Genomic DNA, 23,944 nt, shown 5'->3' on the forward strand with positions numbered 1-23,944 from the left:
GCCCTTTTGAGGCCGTCTTGAACCCCATTCTGCTCAGTCTACAGCTCCCATGAGGGTGGGGACCCTGTCACAGAGCAGTCTCCTCGGCACCTGGTATGTCAAAGGATCTGACCACTATTCACTGAACAAAAGAAATCAATTAAAATAGGCAATAGATCAAAAACACGTCTACAATGGGGGAAAACTGGACTCTCAGAGACCTGCCAATGTCAAAACTCCGTGATTCAAGTAAAGTCACAAAACACCCACTGGGCGTCTACTGAGTGCAAGGCACTGTACCCAGGCCATGGGGACGCACACAAAAGCAGCAGTCTGCAGTCCCCACTGAGCTGGAAGGAAAAGATAAACACAGGTAACAAGCTGAATCTTTATCTTAAAGACCAATGCAGCATTTAAATAACAATGGGAATGCTTTCACAAGGCAGGATGTAATTGCCAAATGTATTATGCGAAGGAAAAAAGTCCCCATTTGTCTTCAGTTACATCCTTTCTAGGACAAAACAGGTATGAGGCTAGGAACAATGATCAAAAATCCACTGAAAGTCACAACTGAACATACCCACTTGAAAACGTTTTATCTGCCGCCATTTTTGTTTCAGGATAACAGCCTGAAAACACAAACTCCACGCCGGCTCTGTCCTGAAACACTCTCAATGTGTCACCCTTGGTCGAAGTAATGCAAGACCTCCCCGATCAGCCGGAAACAGACAAGCAGTGTAAAGCATCTAAAAGTCACAGTGAAACAGACGGCTCTCCGGTATATATACATTTTTAATGTTCCAAAGGAGAAATTTCAGAGATATGCAAATTTTGGGCACAAAATTTCGAGCGCTGAAGCTTGGGATCACACTTACATCACCTTTCCCTGATAGAAATGCAAATTAGGACAACCTCCCTGGGTGGGGGGCAGTTTGGTAGCAAAGAGCAAATCGTAAAACGTATTATTATCTCCCTACTGCCAATTCCTAACACTGGAATGGCTGGATCAAGAGTATAGTGCACAGAGCACAGAAATGCATTCACAAGGGCAGTCCAGACAGCACTGGTTAGAAGACCCAATAAAGACAATGGTAAAGGGGCACCTGGGTGGCTCAGTCAGCGTCTGACTCTTGGTTTCACTCAGGTCATGATCTCACAGTTCGTGAGTTTGAGCCCCGTGCTGGGCTCTGCACTGACAGCTCAGAGCCTGCTTGGGATTCTCTCTCGTCTCTCCCTTTCTCTGCCCCTCCCTCACTCTCTCTCAAAAACAAAGACAAAAAAAAAAAAAAAAAAAAAAAGACAATGATACGGAAAACAACCTACAATGTTCCTAAGGGTTTGAGTAAATCAATCACAGCAGGCATCGAATATGATCACACAGAATACGGTGACACAGAAAGGTGGCCCTGCACGTGGCTGAACGGTAAAAGCAGTCCAGCAACTAACACATTCTACCCCATGTATATAAACGTGCACACACCCCATTTATGCTCGTGCAGACAGACCTCTGGAAAGTTGTACCAATACATTACTATGAGTTATTGCAGGTCAGTGAAATATGAAAGGCATCTTTAGTTCTTTGCTTATTCCTGTGTTTAATTTTTTGTAGCGTGCCTTTTGTTTTTAAACAAAATCATAACAGTGTTAAAAATATATTTCCTTCTGGGGCTCCTGGGTGGCTCAGTCAGTTCAGTGTCCGACTTCAGCTCAAGGTCATGATCTCAGGTATCGGGGGTTCAAGCCCCACACCGGGCTCTGTGCTGACAGTATGGAGCCTGTTTGGGATTCTCTCTCTCCCTCTCTCTGTCCCACCCTTGCTCATTTTCTCATTCTCTCTCTCTCTCTCAAAAATAAATAAAAGTTTAAAATTAAAAAAAAAATAAGTTTCCTTCATTTACACATCACCCAATTCTGTGCAAAGTGTTGTACTTGCCTCACTACTGATCCCAGCAGCTGATCCCCAACTTTTGTTCTGGAATATTCCAGAACCCCTCCTTATGATCCAACTATAACCCTAGCTCTTCCGTCTTCAGGATGCTGAATGGGACTGGATGTCAGGGTAATGCAACTCTGCTGCCCTGGGAAGAGATGCTTGCAGAAGCCAGCAGTGATTTCAAACCTTTGCAAGTGCTTTCTTGCCCCACCTCCTACAGGGCGGGATCCGGGTGCATGACTAACCCTGCCCCAGGAAGGAAATGGGCCTAGCTAAAGATCAGGAGTTGGGCCTCATTAAATTGCAAAGAGCAGGTGTCAGTTTCCAGATGCAGCTGCAAACACATCCCAGAGGCTCCCTGGAGGGGGCGGGGGCAGCCGGGCAGCCGGGCAGCCCCACCCTCTTGGTTCTCAGCCTCCTCACCTCTAAGCACAGGACTCTACCGCTGACCTTGGAGTCACTGGGCACGGACAGGGGCCAGAGGCAGGGCCGGCTGTCTACCACTGTCCCCACGGGAAGCACTTCCATCCACGTGACAGGGTAACCCTTGCAAAATAACACGGAAGCCCCCACCTCTAGAGCGTATCAGGAGACCCAGAACCTGGAGGCGGTAACCCTCCTTCAAGTGATTGTGTTAACAGATCCCAAGCCTCACACCATATGGACTCCAGGAAGCCAGGAGGCAGCTCTGCCTTCCCACTTCTGGAGTCATGAAAAAGTTTCAAAGGATGCTCAGAAGCAGAACGCAGACGGAAAGGAGAAACTACAAGCCAGAGCTCCAAGGCACACCGAGCTATCATCCCTCAGATAGGAAACAAATGCCCAGAGAAGCTAAGAGACTAGCTCAAGAGCATGGAGCCACGGAGTAGAAGAACTTCAAATGTATGTCTGACTTTGATCTTCATCTCACAAAGCTACCAGCTGCACTGGAGGGACGCGATTTTTCTCCTCCTGAATCACTTAGTCCTCATTTTTTGGTCTGAAGAGTTTCACAGAAGACGGCTACCACACATGGCTTTCATTCCATGGAAAAACGAGCTTTGAGAACATTCCGGATAGTTCAGGGTTCACGTTGCCCCGAAGGATCTGCGAGAAGAACTGGCCCTCGACACAACCAGCTGGAACATCACAATGATTGCCCCTGCAGGAGATGTATATAATAAAAATTGAATGCTGCTGCATGAACTTCATACATACTTGTCCTCTTGGTTTATTCATCAGAAATAATTATCTGTGCTTGCTTTCACAAGAGCACATATTTTATAGGGTACATTAAAATTTAATGGATTTTTAATAATATTGTAACTACCGCAAGAGAGAAAAAACTGGAAAAAGCCACACCACATGCCTTTGCTGCAGTTTAGTGGTTTGGCTCTAGCATTGCAGAGGAGGAGCGAATTTGGGGTGGCAGGACAGGCAGGAGAGGACAGAGACCACCGGATGGGTATGAAAAATTTGAGAGTTGACACCTGGGCACAGGTGAGCAGTGCTGAGGGAAGGAAGTTGAGGAAGAAAGGGTGCCAAGTTAACAAACTACCCTCAATGATCAGTTCTGCTTGATTTGACCTGACTTCGGACAACGTGGATCTAGATTAGACACAGAAGGAAGCCAGTAATGGTCACGCATAAAACAGATACTTCAACTGTGGGGAGTCACGGGTAGGTCCCAGCCAACAGAACACGACTCTAGGGCCGGAACAGACTCAAAATGTCGTTCGGTACAAACTTTATAGAAGAGACAGCCAAGGCCCAGAGAAGGTAAATGCCACCCAAGATCACAGAAAGGACCACAGGTAGGTTTTTAAATTTCTGTATGGAGCTTTTTCTATTACCTTGCATGGCCCAGGTTACAAACATATACTTAAGAAGCCAACTCTGATGGCAAAGACAATGTCCTCAAGTCTTCAGTAATCTGCTGGATTTCAAGTTCCACGCTATTAGCCATTTCTGGGAGCCATTATTTTCCATGAGTCACCCAATGGTTTTTATTTCGGTATACGTCGCAAAAGATCAGTCTATTTTAATTTTTCAGGGTAAGTCTTCTCTCTCTCCCTATTGGACTCAAACCCACACAGTTAAAGAACTGTTTACAGAACAGTGTCCCGTCCAGAGGTGCCTCATAGAAAGCTCCTACACAAATGCCCAGTGCAGGTGTCACCGGCACAGACACCAATATCTATTTCTGGCCGAGGACACAAACACGTGGTGTCCTGCCACCAATGATACGTCCACAGCCAGGCTGACTCACCCATTGTAAGCCCAAGGCCAAAAATAACACCTTGCCAAATTTACGTTTCCTAATCTTTGACAAAGTGATACCCAAATTAAAACGAAAAAAGGCTTGAATGTCAAGAGATGATGGTGATTTATCCTGTACCCATTTATACAATGCACTGCCTCTCAGATGGGCAGATCTTTCCACGACATCAATTCAGGCAGCAAGCAACTTTAATGATGACAGTGACCACAGGAGAATGAGCATGGGCCTGGAGTGGGCTGGCCCTAGACCAGGAGCTTCCTTTGTCCCCTGGCCTCTTTGTGCTATTGAGCATGTACCCTCATGCCGCTGAGCCTCATCTTCCTCATTTGTGACAGTGGAAGTAAGAATGCCTGTGTGGCAGGAGTAGTGTAGGAATTATATATTTATATATTAATAAAAGCAATCAGAGGAGTGAGTAGTACACAGCCAAGACCCAATTAATGATAGCTGTTAATAAAAATCCGTAGTATCTGCTATCACTAAATCTGACCTTGGTTGTTCCTTCCGGCTTTCGTATACAGAGCTCTAGGAGTAAATACGTCTAATATTAAATCATATTAATTATTAAGCCAAGCCACTGTGTGTGTAACAGTAAAGCCCAAAATCTGGAACACCGCAGCGGTAACTGCCCAACGGGCCTCCAAACGCCATTTCACCAACTTGTGATTTTTTATTTGTTGTATTTATTTCGTGAATTGCTTGTTTTAGTAAAAGCGCATTGTACCTTCTTACAGGGAGGAGGAGGAGGAACAGAAGAGGAATGAATGCGGAAGGAGAGGCGAGAGGAAAGCCAACAAGAATCTAGAAGGTTCTATGTGTCCGGGCCTTGTCTCTCACTGCAGCCTCTCCTTCGCATCCATTCACTGTCCTGTATGTGCACCAAGCCTCCCACGTGACCCATGTCCACGCCCCACGTAGACACGTGAGTGGAGATAGCAAGTCAAAGCAATCACGCGTCCACATGCCCTCCGACAGAAGGTGAGAAGGGCCGCCTCGGGGCCATTAAAGTGCGGACATCAGAAGCGTGGATGTAACGAAAACACATTAACCTGTAGAGGAAGCCAGGCTATAAGCTGCAGCCCCACCGACATCATAAAAAGTAAAGAGGCCTCAGTAATGGAACCAATATTACAGCCACCGATATAAATTATACCTCAGAACAGGGGAGAGGGGGGTGGGATGTAAAAATGGAACAAGTTCAAACTTCTTTTATTGTAATAGTCTCCAGTTGAGCATAATCACCAAAGCTATAGTGCGATACGATTGCCAAAACTAGACAAACATCTGTGAGGTGGATTCATCTCAGAGGGGAGGCCGACAGCTTGTTATCATTAAAGCCGCGCCGCTCGCTCCTGCGACTGAACTGCAGGCCGCCTTGTTACTGCGTTTGCGGAGGCAATTGTACCAGATGTTGGCAACTATCTTCAGATAGATGACAGGCACCTGCTGTGGAGGAAATTTAGCTCCTCGTTGGCCTCTCTGATTTGGGGGCAGGGTGGCAGGGAGGGGCAAGAAGAAGTGGCCCTTCCAGATACCCCACGGACAGGCGCCAACCCAACGTGACCAGGAGGGTAGGTTCAGCAAACCGGCCGGGGGCCCGCCCACCCCGCTCCCACTCTCGGCTCCTTGCGCCCAAGACCCGAGAAGGGTCCACGAGGTGCTGCAGGGAAGATGGAGAAATCGAGGAGGCTTCTAACCCAGGCAGAATTACCGCGCTCTGCACATTCAACTCCCTCAGCAGGTTGCTCTTGGTAACGGTCTCGGAGACTCTTCAAGAGATCCTAAATTTGAAACATGGCTGTGGACATTAATCATCATTAAAAGGCAAACAGGCAATTTTCAAACCATGTCATGCTGACTCAGATGGAGACAAAGGCTCTGGAAGCGGGGGGAGAGCGGGGACAAGAGAGATAAATACCACCCATGCCACCATGGACAAATAAAAATCATGAGAGCCCATAATTCATTTTCCGGAGTGCCCCGAGCATCAGCCACTAGTTATTTGGCAGAAATGATTCACTCCAAAGTCAGCAGGGCCGACCCCGGTCTACCTTGCTGAGGGCTACTCTTCCAGCAGAAAGCAAGCACAGACATCCTAGACCCTTGTCAGCCGAGGGTGGTCAACGGAACCACCCGAAGACTTCACAGGCAGGCTCAGTCCTGGAGGGCCGACGTGCTGCTGTGGAGGTAAAGCCAAATCATTCTGGCCTTTGTTCAAATGTTCTAATGAGGCCCCTCAGCTGGCCTCGGGGATTACTTCTGAGCACATGGCGATCCTCCTTCCTCTTGGTCAAAGTTGAACCAGATACCTCATACCTGACTCATTCTTGCTGCCGAGGCAAGAACACCAAATACTGACAATTGCCCCACGAGGAGGGGCAGCAGCTGGGCCTCAGTGGCACAAGGCAGGCCAGCCAGGACCCAGGATGCCCCGGGGTGACATGACCAAGGTCCCAATGTTACTCTGGAGCTTTAGTTTTCTCATCCGTTAAAGGGTCTCCAACACCCCTTCCACATCCACATGGCTTAGACCAAACTAGTCTAGTCACAGTGAAAGAAATTCAATGGATTGGTCGAGGTAGTTGAAAAATGTAACAGGCATGTTAAATCTGAGCTCTCTACATCTATTAGTAGCCCAATTTGGGCTCACTCTAATATTTAGCCACAAAACAAAATGAAACATGCCTCTCTACCCTGTAATTAAGGTTGTTTCATGTCCTTGGCCAATAAGAACTTCTTTGCTCTGTTAAAAAAACAACAACCCATACTTCAAAGTTCCTAGGACAGAAACGACAAATTTTCAGAGAAACACTTACGAGAGAATACAGAAATCAAGGCATCGATTTAATTTCACACTCTACCTGCCTTGGACTAATTTGTGTAAATTACATTTCATACCAAGAACCTCAGCCCACGTGACCACAATGGAGAAAGAAGCAGCTTGCATCAAATTGAGTTTTTCAGGTATAAATATATAGCTCTTTTTAGTGCCCGAATGTTTGGCTGAAATTTCAAAGCAGGTCGTATATAAAAATTTCCAAGTGTTAATTTCCACATTTTCATCGACATGTCCATGTCGCGGGGTTTTTACAGAGCTAAGGAGTGCAAATAAATCCACATGGATGCAGGTTTTTTCTTCTGTTAGAAAAATGATTATAGCCAAATTCTCGGCTCACGGACGTGAGTTAGCAGAGTAAAGGATCTGCACCGTGAAGCTGAAGGCAAGTTTCCATTTTGACCTTCCACATTCAGGAATGTGGTCGGACAAGCGGTGCGAGACGAGCAGGCCTTTGCACACGCAGATGGAATCCTCCAGCCTGCGGCTGTCACAGCCGCACAGAGCACCGAGCAGCAACACTCACCACCCAAGAAAAAGCGAGACCCCAGGATCACTCCTTGCCTGTCCACCATAATGTTCCTGGTGTGTCGACCCTCTTTGATTGACCATATGTTTGCGGCTACTTCCTTTGAAGAACTTTTCTAAGTGGACAGGAGGGCGGGCATGACACCACACCATATACCTTTCTGATGCACGTCTACACTGAAAGGGCCGTTCTTCCGAAGGAGTATCTAAATCAGTTTATGACTGACCCTAAACATAGCCACAGTCATATGGAATCCTCACTTTCTGTGAGATTCAAGCTAGAGCCTGGGAATGTGTACAGCGGGAGACAGCGACTTACGGCCCACGAGCCAAACCCAGCCCCCCTGCCTGTTTTTGTAAATAAAGTTTTATTGGAACACAGCCAACACTCCCTCATTTACATGTTGTCTGTGGCTGCTTCTGTGCTACAATGGCAGAACTGAGTAGTTGGGACAGAGGCCATATGGCCCACAGATTCTAAAATATTTACTATCTGGCCCTTACAATTTGTCAACCCCTCTTCTGCATAAGCGTGGTACCAGGAATGAGAATATGAATAAGAAACTGTTACTATGATCTCTTGAGACCGAAGGACTCATATAAAAATGACATAGCAAGACACATATAAAAATGGTCTCTCTTTTCGGCGCCTTAAAAAAAAAAAAAAAAAAGGTATCTGGAATGAACACTCTTGATTTAGAGCACTTTATACAAACTTTCCCTCCCGAGGTTACAAGCTCTGGGTTTTGCAGAAAACCACCAACTTCAACCATCATTTTGTCCTAGGTGCATCTGAGGAGTCATCTTTGTCAATTTCCTTGGGCTGCCAAATCCATTCACCAGCAGGGCCCGGGTTAAATGCATCTGGGAAGCAATAATGAGACTGAATATAACTGAGACAGCCTGACTAATGTTCTCTGTGGAGTACTCCAGCACTGAAAAAATAGTGTCCGCTGCCCCACCCATGGGTCAAACAAACTATCTTGGCTTGTAGTTTCTGGTGGGGTTGAGGGAATAAGATATCAGAGAGGAACTGCGAACTTGGCAAAAAGAGGAGAGTCTTTAAAATCCCAGGGCATGTCCTCGCCAGTTAATATATTTGGGCAAGGAGAATGCAGACATCTGATTTGAACTCTGCCTCCCTCTCTGCTCTCCAGCTGATGACAAAGTCAAACTCACTATTTCAAGGTCTATTGACATGAGCATTCGCCATTTGTTTCTTTCCAAAGCGGGCCCGGTTAGGGCTGCCGTATCCGGGGTAGGACACGCTGTGGGCAACTCCCTCCCGTCCATGCCAACTCTGATGGAACCCGGAATGTCGGTCAAGCACCTTTTCAAGGTCAACACTCAGGTTGGTGTCGAGGCAAATGAAGACATGACCCACCTTCAAAGGCCGTTGTCGGGGAACGGGCAAGATGGCCGCTGTCAAGCATGGGAGGCACAGAGGAGCGCAACGGCGGCCATCACCATCCCTACACGTCAGTGATGGTTGGCAGGCTCCCGGCCTCCCCTCACCGCATCGCCACCGCCTCAGGTGGACAAGCAGGGACGACCTCAGGACTCTTCAGTAACAGCTGATGGAGCCCTCTTTTCTCCCTCTCCAGCTGGCTCCACGGTCCCCAGCCCGCCCTGCCTCTGCATCCTTAGCGCTCCTGAATGTACTGTTCAGCCATCCAGGAAGCCCCGGCCCCACAACACGAAGGTCTCTCTGAGCACAGGCCTACAAGGCAGACCAGTTACCACGAAGAGATGAAGAGGAATCAGCATAAAGCACCCCTCACAAGGCAACCAAAAAGTGAGAAGCCCTTCAAGGGAGCGGCGTTCCATTAAATACGACCAGACTTGCCCTTGTGGAGAAGGGATGTTACAGACAGACAGCGCGAGAAAAAATCCCAGTTCACGAGAAGGCAGAAATTTCTATCAAACAGGCCTTTTGAAATAACTTGCAAGTGAATTACGGCGGCTACTTCCTATGGGAGGGGAAATTATTTTAGGCGGCTTTCCAGTCCCATGTGCTCCTTTAATCTGAGTCATATGCAAGAAATATTTATTGAGGGTGGAAGTCTCCCCATAGGTGTGTTTTAAGTGCAGGCCGCACCGGAGCGCTCCAGTTAGCTCCATAAAGCTGCCTTAAAAGAACACGTGTAATGCGCTGTCTCATTTGCTTTAAACTGATTTCTCATTGCAAACAAACAAACCCCCTACAAATATCTGCTCTCCTGCATCACCAGCCTCTGTTGCCAGGCATGCTCCGAGTACTTGGGGACGCCACCATTAAGGTGGTGGTTTTCAATAGAAACTTGGCATTTATCATAGTGAGAGCATTATCTTCTCAACAGAAGCTGACAATTTGTCCTATTCCTCCCTTGAGAGAATCCAGGAAGATCGCATTTGCTTCCCCGGCCTGCTGTTTCTCCTACAACAACATTTCTTTGCCTGGAAAGAAAATATTGTGACTCCTTGCCATATTCACTTCATTAGCATAAGAGGAAAAAAAGCCAAATCCTCCCATTGGCCTCCCCCAACAGTAGCTCCAGCTGGGCTAAATCTAGCAAGATCTTAGAGGCAGGACTTCTTTGGTTCAGGATTTGTCACAGAACTGATGGTTACAGAGGCATGGGGCAGACACTGGGAGGAGCCAGAAACAAGTCCTTGAGAAACTCAAAACCAGGGGCACCTGGGTGGCTCCGTCAGTTAAGCATACAACGGTTGATTTTGGCTCAGGTCATGATCTCAACGGTTCGTGAGTCCGAGCACCACATTGGGCTCTGTGCTGACAGTAACGAGCCTGCTTGGGATTCTCTCTCTCTCTTTCTCTCTCCCTTTCTTTCTGCCCTTCCCTTCTCTCTCTCTCTCTCTCTCTCAAAATAAACTTATAACAAATAAAAGAAACTCAAAACCATCCATTGAGCACATTAGGAAGGGCATCATACAGATTACCGTAGGGAATTTATAGGAGGACGAATCTGGCGTAAGTTAGCAGTTTCGGACTTCAGATACACAGGGTGTATGTGTGTGTGTATGTGTGTGTGTGTGTGTGTGTGTGTGTGTGTAGGGGAGGGATGCACGCAGGGAGGGGACACTATTACTAAGCACCCACGTGACAGACAGTGGGCAAACCTGTCTCTTTTTATTCTCACGGCGCCCCTGTAAATAAAATTGTATGCCCACTTCACAGACAACAAATGAGGCTCCACAGCGCAAAATCACTAGCCCAAGGCTAACAGCCAGTGGTGGCCTCCAGAATCAAGTTCAGGTCTACCTGAGTCCAAAGTCCAGAATCACTCAACTCCATCCCACATGACCCAGACAATTTCCAAGAGCCTGGCAATAAATGCCAATGGCATCCCCCTGTTATTTCAAGAGGGGGAAAAAAGGTACCCACAAACGAGTTCTCTCTGTCCACAGCCAGATTTCCCAACATCAGAGATGTCTGTGCTTCGGCTTAACAGTGATGGAGCTGTTTTTACCACCCAGCCTGGATGATCACAAAACGACAAGTTGGGGAAGAAACTGCCCAGCGCTCACCTAGTGCCCCCACCCCAGGAAGCCCTATGCATCTAAGAGCCAACACGAATCCCACCGCAGACCCGACCTGATACCTCCCGCTCAGCAGCTCCACTGCTTGTCTAAGACCAAAGATAGAAGAACAGGGGAGACGGTGAGACACGAAAAGATACATCCCATTCTTACCCTTCTCTCATCCATCCCTTTCCCAGGGCAGCTGGGTGTCTACCCTCTACACCAAGATCCACCTGAAAAGCTACCTGCTCCGTGAAAGGCCGCGCTGGCCAGGTCCGCCCTGCCCGGAAAGCCCCTTCAGTTCCATTAAACTTTTACTGCTGGGTAGACATAGCTCATTTAGGGGCCTGGCTGGCTCAGTCAATACAGCATGCTGCCCTTTATCTTGGGGCTGTGCATTCGAGCCTCATGTTGGGTGGAGCGATTACTTAAAACTAAAATATTTTTAAGGAGCACCTGCCTGGCCGGTTCGGTCGGTGAAGTGTGCGACTCTTGATCTCAGGGTTGTAGGTTCGGGCCCCATGTTGAATGCAAAGATTGCTTAAAAATAAAATCTTTGGGGCGCCTGGGTGGCGCAGTCGGTTAAGCGTCCGACTTCAGCCAGGTCACGATCTCGCGGTCCGTGAGTTCGAGCCCCGCGTCGGGCTCTGGGCTGATGGCTCAGAGCCTGGAGCCTGTTTCCGATTCTGTGTCTCCCTCTCTCTCTGCCCCTCCCCCATTCATGCTCTGTCTCTCTCTGTCCCAAAAATAAATAAACATTGAAAAAAAAAAAAAATTTTGAAAAAAATAAAATCTTTAAAAAATAAATAAATAAAATCTTATAAATAAATAAATAAATAAATAAATAAATAAATAACTAGCTAGCTCCTTTATCCCGGGTTCAGGGGAGTGATGGATTCCACATAAAGAAACGTTCCAGGTAACAGAATATATTCTGTATATACTCAGATAACAGGATATATTCTATATCCCTTAAAGCCTCGTTTTTAAAAAGAAAAACTAATTCCACCATGTGAAACTCCTTCTCTCATGAGTGGCACAGCTCTGCCTTCTGATACAGAGGGCCCATTCATTCTGCCACTGTTTGCTGAGCACTAACTACCCCCCAGGCACCGGGCCAGTCCTGGGGCCACACGGCGAGTCAACAGACCCAGCTCTACCCTGGTGCAATGGACCGTCTACTCGGGGCAAAGAGGGTACACGTGTTTGACTCTTGTCTTGATAAACCAAGATTCCCATTATGGGTTCGCTCAGTTGTTGGTTTGTTTTCCTTACGAGACAATCTGTCATTATTTTTATTATTTACTTGTTTGCTCTTGGCTGGTCCTCCCCGACCCCATCCTAAAACTTAAGTGATACGTGAGCAGGGAATCTTGTCTGTTTCGTTCACTGATGCGCCCTTGGCTCCTAGCTCAGTGCCTGCAATTCGGAAGATAATCAAGATCTGGTGAATGAATCAATGAACAGTGAATGATGCACGAGGCTCCAGACAAGATGCCTTCTGGACCTAATGAGGAAGGATGGCTATTTCCATGCACTAAATGGTCCCACAACGTGGTACTTTTAAAGATCGAAGTCTTGTTTGTTTTTATAGGGTTTTTTTCCCCTCCTCTTTACACTGAGTTTATTAACATCTTCCTACCCTTTAATAATTGCGATAAATTCAAAACCAGAAAACCAAGCTTATTAGAATCACATGTAAAGGAAAAGGAACGAAAACTTAAATGAGGATGTGAAAAGCTCTCTCAAGAGGCTAAATAAACTCAATAAACAGATTAGCGAATCAATATATATAAATATATTCTCAACAAACATCAGCCAAATGACATTGGGACAATTTCCAGACAGTATCTCCTACCCCCACACCGAGTTTAATTCTTCAAACAAGTTTAAAGAGTTCATCAGCAGGGTCCAACCAGAAGAACTCTCTTTTGGCCCAAATCAGTTCAACGTGTTTTCCATCAAAGCCAGAACAACTCGAAGTCAATTCCACAAACTGGAAGCATCAGGGTAGCCGGACCAAAGTGGAGGCGCACGCCGTAGAAAACAAGACACTGAATCTGCACCTTTAGGCTGGGAGGACCCAGGAAAGACTCCTCAATCTGTGTGACTGATAAGGAGGGGGGACGAACTGAGTGGTAGGCCCACCCAGAGGAAAGATGGAAGAGCCCATGGAGCGCGCAGGCGCGCGCGCGCATGCGTGTGTGTGTGTGTGCGCGCGCGCGTGTGTGTACACATGCGCATGTGTGTGCACACGCGTGTGTGTGCATGCACGCGCACGCGCATGTGTGTGTGCACGCACGCGCACGCCAAGTCGGGGCTACTGCAGGATAGAACAGGAAAGGCAATTCCAGAGGCTGAATCTGGGTCTCGGAGGATAAAATTTAGAGCAGCCAGGGGTGCCTGGGTGGCTCAGTTGGTTAAGCACCCAACTTCGGTTAAGCACGCGACGGTGAGGTCGTGATCTCACGGTTCGTGAGTTCCAGCCCCACATCAGGCTCTGCACTGTCAGCTCACAGCCTGCTTTGGATCCTCTGTCTCCCTCTCTCTGCCCTTCCCCAGCTTGTGTGCACTTGCTTCCTCTCTCTCTCGCTCGCTCTCTCTCGAAACTAAATAAACATTAAAAAAGAAGTAGAACACATCTTTCTACATTTATTTATTTTTGATAGAAAGAGACAGAGCACAAGTGGGGGAGGGGCAGAGATAGAAGGAGACACAGAATCCAAAGCAGGCTCCAGGCTCCGAGCTGTCAGCACAGAGCCCGACGGGGGGCTTGAACCTACAAACCGCAAGATCATGACCTGAGCTGAAGTCAGACGCTCAACCGACTGAGCCACCCAGGTGCCCCAGAACACATCTTTCTATAAAAAAAAAAAAAAAAAAAAACTTACAGCAGCTACTACTTCTAACATTTATTAAGCACTTAGGTCTGTTTCTGGCAGAATGCTAAGAACTTAGAATACAGGTATTAGTGCATTTAATCATCATGACAGGCCTATAGGGTAAGTCCCATCCTGATTTCCATTCTACAGATAAAGAAATTGAGGAAGAAAGAAATTAAATGACCTGCCCAAGGTTACAGAGCTAATAAATGGGTGAGTCGAGTTTTATATCGGACAGTCTGAGTATAAAAATTCCCGCCCTTATTACCAGGCAATAAGCTAAACAAGGGGGTCGGCAAACTATGGCCGAGGGCCAAACCCAGCAGCCTTGTGGTTTTGTAAATAAAGTTTTATTGGAACACAGCCACAGCCATTTGTTTTCATACTGTCTATGGCTGCTGTCATTCACGCTACAGTGGCAGAGCTGAATGGCTGTGAGAGACCATCTGGGCCACAAAACCGAAAATAGTTATTATCCGGCCCTTCACAGAAAAAGTATGCCAACCCCTATGCTGAACAGAAGTAATTCTCAATGTTTCTACCCAAGTATTCCTAATGGTCAAGTAAATTAGGGGACAGCCCAAATGACTGGGGACAGAGGCTAATGAAGCCAGCAGCTATCCTGAAATGTCTCCAAGTCTCACGGGTTTTCAAAAACAATTATGCAAATTTTGCATTCTGTGCCATAATATTTCTTCTAATATAATATGTTTAAAGCAAAACAACCATAAAGTCCTAGTTTCCTGGAAGGTGTGCCACAGTAATCCTACGGCACTGCACACTGCTGCTCGTGGGCACTGCATACACCTGAGGCAGGCGGCCCAGAGTGAGTGGCTCAGGTGGAACAGCAAACCCAGGTGGAACAGCAAACCCAGGACCTCTGCACCCTGGGCCTACTGCAATCCAGCTGAGGTGTCCTGAGCAGGTCATTTACACCCTCCCAACCTTCCTTTCCTAACTTTAATTTTTTTTTTAAATGTTTACTTATTTTTGAGAGACACACACACAGAGCGTGAGCAGGGGAGGGGCAGAGAGAGAGGAGACACAGAATCCAAAGCAGGCTCCAGGCTCTGAGCTGTCAGCACAGAGCCCGACGCGGGGCTCGAACCCACGAGCTGTCAGAAGTCGGACACCCAACCGACTGAGCCACCCAGGCACCCCATTCCTTTCCTAACTTTAAAACGATGAAATCGTCCTACCTCATGGGGCTGTCTGGACAGATAGAAGTCAAAAGACACATGAAAGCTGTCAACAAACAGGAATCTCGGGATCTGAGCACAGCTGCCAACTTCGCTGGAACCAAGAAAAGCTACGACACCAAGAGATCCTCCTTTTTTTGCTACAAAAACACATATATCAAGGAAGGAAATGGGGGTGGTCTTTTTAAAAGATAAAAATCAAAAAAAAATTTCTTCCCTATCAGCGAATCGGCCAAGTCTCTCTCAAACTCCTCCAGCAGGTGTCTGCCCGGGGCTCACCCTGCCCTCCACCCCTTCCTAAGAAAGCTGAGAAGCAGACCAGGAAGGCCACCTCTGGTCATCCCATAATCTTATTTAGATTTCCTGAAGTGAAAAGCCCCCTAAACCGTTTTATTTCTTTCCAAATACTAACACTCTACAAACAATGAGCAAGTCTGAAGATATTTATCTCCGCTGCCAATTATAAAAGACAGTCGGGGAGGGCGGGGCTGGGGGCTGGGTGGTTCAGTCGGTTAAGCATCCGACTTCAGCTCAGGTCATGATCTTGCTGTTCCCCAGTTCGAGCCCCGCTTCAGGCTCTGTGCTAACAGCTCAGAGCCTGGAGCCTGTTTCAGATTCTGTGTCTCCCTTTCTGTCTGTCTCTTCCGGACTTGCACCGTGTCTCTCTCTCTCAAAAATAAATAAACATTAAAAAAAAATTTTAATAAATAAATAAAATAAAAGACCATGAGCAAGCTCAACAACCAAAAATCTCTAATTCACAGTGAATCCGATGGCACAAATTGCATCTTCTGCTACAGACCACCTGAAAACTGGTTTCCTGTAAACAAACCACTCTGCTGGGTTTTTTAATCGAATGAATGCCTTATTTTGCTCTTTAACTACAAGGAACTCACTTTTCCCTACACGGGGCAGAATTTTTTACTTTCAAGAGACGGAGAAATAATCCCCAAGTAGGAGCGCAAAGGGTCCTACACTCCAAGTCAACGAGGAGCGCTTCCCCCGGGCCTGCGGGTCTGTCGGGGGCGCGGGGGGGGGGGGGGGGGCGGCGGCGGGGGGAGTCCTGCCTTCCACAGGCCAACAGCTTGTTTAACAACTTGCAGATCCTGTGCTGGCTCCTGCCTGCAGTGGCCTAGTGAAATCAGAAAGGCAGACTGTAAAAGGGTCTGAAGTAAGCGTTCTGGAACACACAGGAAGGAATATTTAAATCTGCCTGCAGGTGGTCAAAGAAGGCTTCAGCCCCTTTAAGAGTTTCAGGACAAGTGTCTCCACTTTTCTCGCCTCCCGTTTATTCAGGGCGACCAACTCATTCTGGTCTGTATGTCCTAGGTTCCTGGAAACTCGTGTCCTAGGCAAATCAGGACAGTTGGTCACCCTACTTTTATCCAGCCCTGCTCTTCTCCCTACCATCAGGAATAGGTCAACAATATTCATTGTTTGCCTGCAGCGTGTTGTGTTGCCTTCCATCTGCCTCGGGCCTCCCACCCCCCGCTCGCAACAAGTAATCACCAACCCTTCCCAGTCACCGCCCCTCCATCCAGATTCTTCCATCCTGGAAACGTTCCCTGTCACACAAACGCCCCACGAAGAAGAAAGAAAGAACCGTCACCCAGGCTGCGGAAGGTATGTGGGCTCATGGCGAAACAAATCCCACTTTGCCAGGAACTCCACTCTAGGAGGACAACACCAAGTGGAGAAAAATGGAGACAAGGATATACAAATTCAATCTATCAAATCTATTTATTTTATGCAAAGTTTTCCCGGTGCTTATTAATGCCAGCTTTCCCTCTACCATTTAATCTCTGCTTCCATTTCATTCTTGGAGGCCTGTGATTATTCTAATTCAGCATTTGGATGACTTCATTTCCGCTCAAGTACACCCAGGTCAACTTGGATAGAAAAGAAAGAGGAGGAGAAGAAAAATAATCAGCTAAAAGCTATTAAATATCAGCCGTGTGCCTCATGATTGGTTTTAAAGGCAGTGGTGAGGTTAGCAACAGTCAGAAACTCAACCCTTCTGCCTCTTTCTGCATATTAACATTTTTCTGGGGCTCTCACTCCTATGGCTTCGAATGTAAATAAAGTGCCGATTGGCAGCCCGCTTTTAGCTAATTCACAAACACCAAGTCTGAATATACAGAGCTGTAAAAATTTAGAGGGTGGTAACTTGACAGATCCGGCCGTTCTACAGAGAGACCAATTCTCAGAGGACAAAAGAAGGGGGGAAAAAAAGGAGAAGAGAAAGAAAGAGAAAAGAAAAGCATACGCGACCCATGTAATGGGGTATCCAATTGACGGGGTGGGGGGTAGGCAGGAATCTCCATATCAATGTTCACTCCACCAGACAATGGAATGCGGTTTCTATGCCAAGTCTAAATGAACTGAGCGTTCTCTCCCATAAGAACCACTCCTTGCACCCACTGGCACAAGCTTGAACCACGGTTTCTCAGACACTTGCCATTCCCACTGAAGTGAGTCCAGGGGGAGAAAGGCTTGCTTTCTCATGCTAACAACTCCATTGTAAGTGACGTCTTCAGAGGCTGCCAGGAGGGCTCCGGGAAGGTGAGCTGCCGGTGGTGCTTGAGACCCCTTCCCCTTTCACAGCCCCCCACCCCCATCCAGGGCTCATTAACCCCTTCCTGCCTGGGGCCTCCCTGGCGCCTGGCCTTCCCCTTCTCCGGCCCCCTAGAAAAACTCAGTAAGGATGAACCAAGCGGGGAAGCACAGTTAAACAGCCAAACCGGAAAGTTCGGGCCTTGTTGCTCTACCTAACTACGCATATGAACCATGGAATTTGATTAGCATAATCTCAAAGTTTTCCCAGCTTGCTACCCAGAAGGCATCCTGTTTTTCTATTTGTGTATTTTAAAACACTGTTAACACAGCAATAATAATGTCTGTCTGATGCATTTGCCCAACAACGGCTGGCTATATTTTATACACTAAAAAGGAAATGTCAAGTTTTCCTAGAAACCTACTATTTCAGGAGCCCCTTTTTTAAGAGAGAGAAAAAGAGAGAGAGGGAGGGAGGGAAGGAGGAAAGGAGGAGGGAGGGAAGGAAGGAAGGAAGGGAGGGAGGGACGGAGGGAGGGAGGGAAGGAAGAAAGAACTTAGAAGTCAGATCGCAAGGTTGGAGTGCCCAATCAATTTCTAACTCAACTCCTTCCACTGGCTGCAGCAGCAATCTAGCCACAGAGGAAAAAGTTCATCAGGAAAACACAAAGTTGTTTGTGTGGTAGGAGGGTTTACCTGCACAGCCCAAGGATCACATTACTTGTGGCTACTGCCTGTTTGCTTGCAGGCACCTGGCCTAGGAAGCCGAGGCAGGCAGACGAAGGCGGTTCTCCTGTTTGCTCACTTCGACTTTTTGCACTCAGCAGCTCTGCCAGGGGTCAGAGGGCAAATAAAGTCCCCTCCCCCATATGACACACTTCCGAAGGGAGAGACTGACACAAACCAGACAGAGAATTAATAAAACATGAGGACAGTGTTGGCCTTGTTCTGGGTTATTACAGGAAGAAAATTTAACACAAAAGTAGCCTTCAGCACGGCCGGCCAGGGAGGGGAGAGCAAACGGGGCCCTTCCTGGTCCACTCCACGGCCATAATTCAAGAAGGCCTGAGCAACCTCAGGGCTCTCCAGAGCAAGGACGAGCAGAGGACAGGCGAGGCTGGGACGTGCCGGCCACTTTCCAGTGAGTCCACCCGGACAAACCACTTCAGAAAACAAACGCCTCCTGGGAGCTTTGGTGCCCACAAAGGACACACGGGGACTTTTGTTTTCCAGGCATGGTCTGAGAGAACCGCACGCCGCACGGAGCTCCATTTATCCACAACACACATTTGGAAGGGATAAAACATTACCTCAGAATCACAGTCCACCGTCAGGAATATGGTAAAGTTGCTTATTTATTTTCTCACAAATCTCTTGCCTTTCAAATTTCAAAGGCTTTATAATATTTTTATGCTAGATCTTAACTCTCCTCACACATACTGTATCAAAAGGACTATCTGAGCAGCGGCCGTGAACATCCCACCTGCACGTAAAACCCGGAGCTAGAAAATAATAGGTGTCAAACTCTTCCTTAGAGCTCACTCTGCGACGATGCCACACGCAAGCGGGATAAACGAAAAGATCTCATCATATTAAAAAGCCAATTCATTCTTGCTTTCAATTTTTTTTTTTTCCTCCAAAAGCTTTCAAGCACTGTTCTCTGTTCACTCTTATAGGCCCACACACAACCCCGATCCAATAAAAGGACACCGAAGGCCCCCTTCCACCTCGCTTCCGCGGGGCTCCCCTCGGACGGGGCCTGAAGGGCTCTAGGTCTCCACGCCGTTTCCTTGAAGGCCTCTCCTGGCCATCCACCACAACAAGGGGCTGGCCCAGGAAGGGGTTAAAGCCCTCATGTCAAACCGCAAACTCGGGCACTGGCCCAGAAGGGACATGGGAACCGGGGCCTCTGAGTGATAAAGGCCGGATTGTAGCAGCCCACTGAATTGGAAATGACTTGTAGGCCTAATGAAACAGAACTTTGGCAGTAAAACAGAATGAAAGGAACCAGACAATAAAAGGCTGGAACAAAGGGTGCAGAGTCGCTTCGGCTTAGCAAAATAAGCTCACTTTGTTGGTGGGGAAAGCCAAAGCCGATTAGGATAAACCAACGACTGAGCGTAAGTCTTCCAAACTAATTACACAGTTCACCATGTGAAGTATAATTGGAAGCCTCCAGATGCGGGCTGCTTGGCTTTCACAGGAGTTACATAAAGTGAGAATTACCTAGCGAGCCCGGCACCGAGCAGCCCTATCATCGAGGTGAGCAGCTGAAAGGTGCAGATCTGCTCCATCCGGGACGAAGCCGAGAATTCATTAAGTTTAAAGGCCTCTTTTTGATCTCCAAAATCCTATAAGTGAGAATTTAAGAAACTGGTACTTGAAGGAGGGGCCGAAAGGGGAGAAGGAGGAAGCCCGCACACTCGGGGCTTCTTTGATCCCAGTGCTTTTTAATTACCAAGCCGGGCTCTTCCGGACGGCTATGCAGGCAGAATGGCGGAGAACCCTGCGATCGACTGTCTGGGTCTGTATGTGCACAGCGAGAGCGCCATTCATGTGCCACTTTCCGGAATAGTCTGTGTACATCATGCCTGTACATATGAAATCGTGAGCACAGATAACGTCCACCAGGAAACCTGAAGCAGTGAAATAAATTACTGCACGTCAACATTCTTGACAAATGGACAAAACCCGCTCCCTCCGAGTACAGGCTGCTTCGTGATGAAGCGAGAGAGGGGGGCTTACAAACAGCAAAGAAGAGGCTAGGTTGTACAAAAGTGACTGTCTGGGCTCTCCCCAGCATGGACTGTGTGATCTCAGACAACTCCCTGACCTTTCTCAACACCAGTGTGGCCATCTGCGTGATGGATATTCCACCTTTCTTGCTTGGACAGCCTTGAGAATCGAATTTTAGAAGGCATCAAACAGCTTAGCACAAAGCACACATCCCCTGAAGCCAGAAACATCAACTTGTAGTAAAAGAAGCTCTTGTAGTAAAATCTGAACTTCACAAATTCTGAGTCTTCGTTTAATTTAGATCAAGCACATGTAAAAAGGAGTTGGAAATACTCTACGGATCCCTAGATCTTACTCATAGGATGAAGATTCCGGTTTATAAATAGCAGCTTTTTCCAAATAGAGAATCCCTTCACTGTTCCTGCAACTTGAAGTCCAGAAATTAGCTCCACCACAGTTATGACTGTTTCACTTACTCTCTCACACTTGGTACTATTGAGAATATCTTGCTTTAGTTATGGTCTACAGATGCCTTATCTATCTATCCAGCCATATACCCTCCTACGTATGTTTATTTAAACACATTTTCTAGATTATTAAGTTTGCAAGCTTGAAACCAACCTTAGGAATAACCTAGTTCAGGAGTTGGCAAATTATGACCCACGAGACCAATGCGGCCCACCGCCTGTGTTTATAAATAAAGTTTTATTGGAACACAGCCACATCCAATTATGGATTGGCTATGGCTGCTTTCTCCACACAAGAGCAGAAGTAAATGTTTATAACAGAGACCCTATGCTCTGCAAAAGCCAAAAATATCTTACTATCTGACCCTTCACAAGTTTTCCAATTCCTTCCCTTAGATAAGAACCTGAGGCCAGGAAAGAAACGGCCTGTTAAGGTGTCACAGTGGGGTCACTGCACAGTCAGGCCCACCATGACCACTTTGGCTAGTTCCACCTTTACCTTTCTCTAATGACAGCATCAGAACAGCTACCCAGGGGGCGAGGATGGCCATCCAAGGTAGCAGAATCCTTATGCCAATGGCCACCCTTCATAATCTCATCTTAAATATAAACAAGTAATGACATCCCTAACCAGGGGGGTGGGGGTAAATTTCTGGGAGAGGGTGGGAGAAAAGCACAAAAGGGTTTACAAACCTCCAATTTGAGTTATTTAAAGCTCCCGGTGTGGTGTTCTGCACCCACTCTACTTACAGTAATGACATATTTAAACTCCCTGAGCTCAGCCCCATGATGGCAGTCTCACCCATCTTGATTGCCACCTGAAATAAACAGTTGAAGCAGCTGCCACCTCAGGCACGATGGGAAGGGTGACAGGAGTGAGGAATGACAGTGAGGGAAACCTAAAACGCGGGTGGCAGATCCTGAACGGAGGCCTGGGAGGATGGAAAGTTCTGGACATGGAAGAAGAGGAAGTAGGGTGTTTGGGATTTTTTTTTTTTTTTCTTCTGGCTGCTATCCTGCCTTACCTGGGCGACCTTTATTGAGACCCAACCTCCCTGACCCTTATTGTTCACCTTCGTCAAAGGACTGGACGACACCAAAATCCACCATGCAGGTAAAAGCAGGCGACAAATGTCCAGTTGCCAGCACTGTCCCGGGACCACAGGGGGTCATGGTCTTTTCCTTTCTTTTGCATCCTCCCCACCCCAAGTCCATCCTGCGGATTGATCCGAGGTTGGAACAGGACCCAAAGTTCAGGTTCTGCTATCGGACAGGCCTGGAGGGGAAGTCTGCGTCCCACACTGCCTCTCAAGGGTGACCACGGTAGCCTCCCAGAGAAGAATTCAACGAGATAATATAAGTCAACGGCCTGACCCAGCACCCAACGCTTAGTATGGAATCACTAACACCACACCTCGCAGTTAACCAACTAAAAAGAGCCCCAAACCCCTTTACGGCCGGGAATGTGCACAAGTGTGTGAGTCTACTTCACACAGGCGTGTGTGTGTGTTCTGTTTTCTCCACCCAGAACATAAACTACCGAAGGGTAGAGTCACTTTGTCACTTTGCCGCTGGATTTACTTAGCGCCTTGAGGCCCAGTGGCGGGGTCTCTTCTCTTTGGATCAGTCTGGATTCAGATGAATTACACCAGAATCCTGAGAGGTGGTGGGTGGGCCCTGCCCAAGGGGCCACAAACATAACACCGGCCACCAGCAAGAGGAGGAATAAACCCCTCTGAAGACAGACCCAGATAACACACAGAGCACGTGCATGAAACAAGCTACTAAAATAGGTGCACAGACAACGTTACGGTTCTGAGACATTCAAAAGTCTCCTTAGTCCTTTAATGACACCCCTGATAAGTTTACACAGCCTGCTGGACTCTACAAATGCTACTGCTAAAATGAACTGAGCAGCTCCAGACCCAGTGCGGGCCACGCCAGGGAAGACGGTCTGTGAACGCCTCCGTGACAAAGGACAACCGTTCTCAGGGCAGGGGTGGTCACTGCCCTGGGCCCCAGCCGAAGCTCACAGAGCCTCCCACTGCTGGCAAACTGGTCCCAACTGGTAAGTGTTAATGAAAAAAGGCACAAAGTCAGAAGAGAAAGGGGGAAGCGAGAGAGAAGCCGGAGGCGGGAACGTGCGGAGAGGTGTTGCAGGTACCGGCCTGTTTGGGAAACTCTCACAGCCCATCTGGGCAGCACCGGCTTCCCTGACACCCACAAACAGGCCCACGAGATTCCAACGCAGGTTATGGCTCAAGCAAGAAACCCCGCCTGCAAACACATCTGCAAACACTACCCCCCATCCCCCCGCACCCCCCGGGCCTGGTTGTAGCGGCAGAACTGGAGCGAAGGGGCTCACTCTCCGGAGCCTTCCATTACCCAAGCTGGACCTGTCTCATTTAATTACTTCCAACCTCTCTCCAGAGGCAGGGTGGGGCTGGGCGAGGCACAAATCCCCCCCCCCCCCCCACCTCCCTGGCGCTTTAAATATGTCTTGAAGAGAAAGTACACGGTCACCACCACACTCAGCTATTCTCTGAAACCGGCCAGAATGAATCAGCCCCCAACGGGCAAGGCGAGGCAGGGCCACGGGGACGGCGTCTTTCACAACCGACCTGGAAGGGCAGTTAAGTGCCACTCTGAATGCAAGGCCGGCCCGGAGGAGGCTGCTTTCTCTTTGTTGCGTGTCTCCCATCCGTGCAGAAATTGACTATTACCAAAGGCAGGAAAATCTCCTTTTGGAGGCTAAATAGCAGTCACGGCACTCCTCCGAGACGAGAACTCACAACAGGACACGCCTGGGGACAGGGTCACAGCGGCCCATCGCCTTGGGCAAATAAATAAAAGCACAGAACCTTCGGACCAGTCGGCAGTCGGCAGTGCCTTATACCACCGAGGGCAAGCACGACAGCCGCACAGGGGGAACTGAGTGACAACGCTTAGGACAGGCGCACAGTGTCTTCTCGGGACGCAGTCCTCTGGGGACACAGGCCTGTGCAGACCACCCCACACCCGGGCTCCCAGGACAACATCCACGACTGCT

The 23,944-nt window shown here is 48.0% G+C and overlaps 1 protein-coding gene and 1 long non-coding RNA gene across 12 annotated transcripts in view; one reads left to right on the forward strand and one right to left on the reverse strand.

The window, feature by feature from the left end:
* The window catches only part of MSI2 (musashi RNA binding protein 2), a 391,199-nt gene that overhangs the window by 231,952 nt on the left and 135,303 nt on the right, over nucleotides 1-23,944 (reverse strand). The gene's annotated exons all lie outside the window — the stretch shown is intronic.
* LOC123603410 lies at nucleotides 17,545-20,706 on the forward strand. The gene is made up of 2 exons (XR_006714868.1): nucleotides 17,545-17,701; nucleotides 18,926-20,706. It is a non-coding gene; the product is annotated as an uncharacterized LOC123603410 (long non-coding RNA).

Source organism: Leopardus geoffroyi, chromosome E1 (assembly GCF_018350155.1).
Source record: "Leopardus geoffroyi isolate Oge1 chromosome E1, O.geoffroyi_Oge1_pat1.0, whole genome shotgun sequence".
In the NCBI taxonomy this organism is placed as follows: Eukaryota; Metazoa; Chordata; class Mammalia; order Carnivora; family Felidae; genus Leopardus; species Leopardus geoffroyi.